This window comes from Jaculus jaculus, chromosome 14 (assembly GCF_020740685.1).
Source record: "Jaculus jaculus isolate mJacJac1 chromosome 14, mJacJac1.mat.Y.cur, whole genome shotgun sequence".
NCBI lineage: Eukaryota > Metazoa > Chordata > Mammalia > Rodentia > Dipodidae > Jaculus > Jaculus jaculus.
In genome coordinates, this window is record NC_059115.1 from 6,584,686 (window position 1) to 6,590,348 (window position 5,663).

The window sequence follows — 5,663 nt, forward strand, 5'->3', positions numbered from 1 at the left end:
GGCTGCGGATCCCCCCCTCCCGCCCCAGCCCTAGCCCCAGCCCCAGCCCCAGCCCCAGCCCGGCCGGGCCCCACGGCCACCCCTCTCTCCCGGTCCCACCTCCCCGCCCCAGCGAGCCCGCCTGTCCGCCCGCCCGCTGGCCGGGCTGTCACCGTCTCATCTGCATAGGCGCCCGCCCATTGGGCCGCCCACCCCGCGCCTTATCTGCATGGCCACGCCCACAGAGACACGGCCACGGCCGCCCATTGGCTGGGGCTTTCATGACGAGGAGGCTCTGCCGTGCGCCCCGGCGCCGCCCAGCAGGACGCATGCGCGCGGCTGCCTACTCGCTCTACCTCGGGACGGGCCTCGCCACGCCCCCTCGGGCGCCGGGCTCGGCATCCTGGCCACGCCCCCACGCGTCACAATGAAACAAGCCCGCCCTGGCTCCCATGCCATTGGTGCGCGGCGCCCCGGGTCTGCAGATGGTCCCGCCCCCCTGCGGGCAAGCTCTGGCTGTCATTGGACAGCCCGGGGAGAGGGGCAGGGTGGTCTATAAATAGAGAATAGGTCCACGTGACATCTTGGCAGCTGCTCCTACCTCCCCCTCCCTTCACTTGCTGCTTCCGAGGCTGCTCAGCGGGCAGAGGACAGGGTGAGAGAAATTCAATCCTGGTGACGCCTCCTCTTCCAGGAAGCTTTCCCAGACGCTCAGCTGTAAAATGAAAGCGGACATCTTCGGATACAGTTGTGTTCCTAACCAACTAAGCGGGGCTGCCTCCCGTCTGTATTGCCAGAAGTAGGGAGGCTGAGACGGGAGGAGTGTGACGAGTTCGAGGCCAGCCTAGGCTACCTAGTGAGTTCGAGCGTTACCCAGTGAGGCCATCTCGGAGCAAGCAGACAAAATTCTGGCATTCTAAGACCCTGTGTAGACAACTGTATGATGTGACCAGAACGGAATCTTAAGCTTTTTTATTCCCCCCAGGTGCTGGGAGGCTGTGAACCCCCACGTCTGCGAGTGTAGCGGCTTTTGTTCTACGTTCTAAGGAGGCTTTGTTCTCAGCCTTCAAGATGCTCAGTTCTCCCTGTTCTATGTGTGGTCCAAACCTGACCTTGGTTTCCAAGGCCTCCTCGCTCCTCACGCAGGGCTAGCACCCCCTCAAGCGGCCAGCCGGTGTTACTGCCGTGTACCTCGTACAGCCTTCATGATCTGGTTCCAATTTTCACATACATGTACCCTTGTCAGGTAGATCTTGGCTGCTTACACGCCCTGAAAGATCAGGTGAGGAAGACCAAGGCAGGAGAATTGCCCTGAGTTCCAGGCTATCTTCCAGGGCCCTCATAAAGTCAGGCGCACAAATTGTTGCGTCTGGGGTTCATTTGCAGCAGCAAGAGGCCCTGGTGTGCCCATTCTCCCCAACCCCTCCCTCAAACAATATATAAAACAAGATATGTGACATGTCCTTTTTTGTTTGCTTGGTTGGTTGATGCAGTGCTTATTTAGTTCAGGCTGGCCTGGAACTCACTATTTAGCTGAGAATGATGACCTTGAACTTCTGCCTCCACCTCCAGAGTTCTGGGATTAGAGGCATGAGCCACCATGCCAGTTTTATGGGGTACTGTGGATCAAACCCAGGGCTTCCTGCATGGTAGGCAGGCACTCTACCAACGGAGTGACATCCCCAGATCAGAATTTCCTCCTTTCATGACTTTTTCTGTACCAAGTGATTTTCTGGGGCTGGAGGGGTGGCTCAGCAATTGAGGTACTTACTGGCAAAGCCTAAAGACCCAGGTTCGATCCTCAGTGCGCACATAAAGCCAGATGCACAAGGTGGCGCATGTGTCTGTAGTTCATTTGCAGTGGCTGGAGGCCCTAGCGGGCCCCATTCTCTCCCCCTCCTCTCTCTCTCTCTCTCTCTCTCTCACACATGCACACACATATAACAAAAAACAAACCATAGAAGAGTGATCAAATTCTTGAGTCCCAATGAGAAAAATGAGTTGTGTTTAAGTAAAAACAAATGTTATCCAGTCCTCTTGTTTAAAACAGACCTAAGGGGTGGCTGGAGAGATGGTTTAATGGTTAAGTTGCTTGCCTTAGAAACCTAGAGACCCAGGTTCAGTTCCTCATTGGCCACAAAAGCCATATATGCACAAGGTCAGACATGCCTCTGGAGTTTGTTTGCAGTAGCTAGAGGCCCTGGCGTGCTCACTCTTTTATTCTCTATCTGCATTTTTTTTCTCTACCTCTCAAATAAATATATAAGATATTTAAAAATAAAAACAGACCTAAGGGGGCTGGAGAGATGGTTACGTGGTTAAGGTGATTGCCTGTAGTGCCTAACAGCCTGGGTTTCAGTTTTCCAGTGCCCATATAAAGCCAGATTCACAAAGTGACCCATGCATCTCAAATTCATTTGAAGTGGCTAGAGACCCTGGCACATTGATTCTCATTTTGCCTTTAATCTCAGCACTCAGGAGCCAGAGGTAGGAGGATCACCATGAGTTTGAGGCCACTCTGAGATTACATAGTGAATTCCAGGTCAGCCTAAACCAGAGTGAGTGAAACTTGACCTTGAACAAACAAAAATTAGTGGTGGTGCATGCCTTTGATCCCAGCACTCGGGAGGCAGAGGTAGGAGGATCGCCATGACTTCGAGGCCACCCTGAGACTACATAGTGAATTCCAGGAGAGCCTGAGCTAGAGTGAAACCCTACCTCAAAAAACAAAAACAAACAAACAAACAAACAAACAAAAAACCTAAGTGTGGTGTGCTAATGCCTTCCTGTAATCCCAGTACGCAGGAGATGGAGGAGTACTTAGATTTGGAGGCCCGTGTCTTAGCTACAAAGCAAGATTCTGTCTTAAAACCAGGGTGATGCTGGGAAAATGGAGTTGATAGAGCACTTGCTTACACCTGCTAGCCCAGGTTCCACCCCAAGGCACAATGTGAGCTGGACACAAAAAGTGATGTAAGCATCTAATATTTGTTGCAGTAGCAAGAGGTCCTGGCACACCCACACCCACACACACACACACACACACACACGTGCGAATAAAATATTAATTTATTTATTTGAGACAGAGAAAGAGGCAGATAGAAAGAATGGGCATTCCAGGGGCCCCAGCCACTGCAAACAAACTCCAGACACATGTGCCACCTTGTGCTTATGTAGGTACTGGGGAATCAAACCTGGGTCCTTAGGCGTCACAGACAAACACCTTAACCACTAAGCCCTATCTTTGGCTCGTGTGTGTGTGTGTGTGTGTGTGTGTGTGTGTGTGTGTATAATGTTTTTCAAGGTAGGATCCCACTCTAACCTAGGCTGACCTGGAATTCACTATGTAGTCAGTGGTAGTTCAATGGTTAAAGACGCTTGCTTACAAAGCCTGATGGCCCAGTTTTGATTCCCAATACCCATGTAAAGCCAGATGCAAAAAGTGGTGCATGCATCTGGAGTTTGTTTGCAGTGGCCAGAAGCCCTGGTGTGTACATTCATTGAACCCCCCAGATCAATAAATAAATTTTTTTTTTTTTTTTTGAGGCAGGGTCTTAGTCTAGCTCAGGCTGACCTGGAATTCACTATGGAGTCTCAGGGTGGCCTTGAGCTCACAGCAGTCCTTCTACCTCTGCCTCCTGAGTGCTGGGATTAAAGGTGTGTGCCACCATGCCCAGTTAAATAAAAATCTTTTAAAAAATGGTGAGCATGGTCACACACCTCTGTCACCCCAGCTTTCAGGAAGGTAGAGACAGCAGCTCTGGGGCAGGATGGCACCTCGGTCTCAAGTGACTAGATAGATGAGCTATAAGGTAAGGCAACCTGACATTCTCCTTTGGCCTCTGCCCTCACACATGTGCATACACCTTACATCACACACACCACACACATACAAAACAAAACTTTTGAAACCAGCACTCAGGAAGCAGAGGTAGGAGAATCGCTGTGTGCTTAAAGCCAGGCTGGGACTACAGAGTGAATTCCAGGTCAGCGTGGGCCACAGTGAGACCCTACGTGAAAAAAAAGTGTGTGTGTGGGTCACTGGAGAGATGGTTCTGTGGTTAAGCACTTGCCTGCAAAGCCTAAGGACTTGGGTTTGATTCCCCAGTACCCACATAAGCCAGATGCACAAGGTGGCACATTTGTCTGGTGTTTGCAGTGGCTGGAGGCCCTGGTATGCCTGCTCTATTTGCCTCTTTCATTCTCTCCCTCTTGAAAATAAGTAAATAAATTTTTTAAAAAATTAAAAAAAAAATAAAGTATTTGAGTAATGAAATCTTATTCTGAGGCTGTATCCTTTGATGGGAGGGGAAAAGAAGGGTGGCTTTATTTAGGTTTAAAGTAATGATGTGGGCAGGAGACAGTGGAAGATGGAGGGATTGCATGCAAGATGAGACAAAAATAATAATAATAAAAAAAAAGCCTGCATGCTGCCAGTGAGCAGCGGCGTGTGACCTGCATGGTATGCATACAGATTTGATAGAACAGCCTGCAGTGACAGCAGTGGTGGCTAGGACAAGCTTAGCAGCAGCCACAGCTATTGACAAGCATGGGGAGCTGTTGGGAAGGTGAGGCTGATGCACCCCAGGGATTTCTGTTTATTTATTTGAGAGCAACACAGGGAGAGGAGAGAGAGAGAGAGAGAGAGAGAGAGAGAGAGAGAGAGAGAGAGAGAGAGAGAATATGGGTGCACCAGGGCCTCCAGCCACTGCAAACCAACTCCAGATAGATGTGTACCTTCTGCATCTGGCTATCTGGCTTATGTGTGTTCTGGGGAATTGAGGCTCGAACTGGGGTCCTTAGACTTCACAGGCAAGCGCTTAACCGCTAAGCCATCTCTCCAGCACCCACCCCAGAGATTTCTGATACCCATTCCATTGTGGGAGACATAGCCCTTAGGCACAAGCTTTCTCAGCTACTGTTGGAGAAAGTGAAAAGCAAACGGGGGGCGGGGTGTGCTAAAGAGATGGCTCAGCGGTTAAAGCAATTGCCTGCTAAGTCTAAGGACATGAGCTCAATTCCTCAATGCCCATGTAAAGCCATATGCACAAGGTGGCTGGTGCCTGTGTCTGGAGTTCCTTTGCAGTGGATAGAGGCCCTGGTGTGCCCATTTTCCTTTCAAATAAATAAGTAAAATATTGTTTAAAAAATAGGAGGAGGAGGGCTGGAGAGATGGCTTAGAGGGCACTTGCCTATGAAGCCTAAGAACCCAGGTTCGATTCCCCGTACCTAAGTAAACCAGATGCACAAGGTGGCACATGCGTCTGGAGCTCGTTTGCAGTGGCTAGAGGCCCTGATGCACCCATTTCTCTCTCTCCAATACATTTGTCTTCTTTTTTTGGTTTTTCGAGGTAGGGTCTCACTGTAGCTCAGGCTGACCTGGAATTCACTATGTAGTCTCAGGGTGGCCCCAGAGTCACAGCGATCCTCCTACCTCTACCTCCTGAGTGCTGGGTTTAAAGGTGTGTATGACCACGCCCGGCTCAAATAAATAAAATATTTAAAAAAAAAATAGAAGGGGCTGGAGAGATGGCTTAGTGGTTAAGGCGTTTGCCTGCAAAGCCAAAGGATTCTCATTTGTTTTCCCAGTACCCATCTAAGCCAGATGTGCAAGGTGGCACATGCATGTGGAGTTCGTTTGCAGTGGCTGGAGGCCCTAGCATGCTCATTCTCTCTCTCTCTCA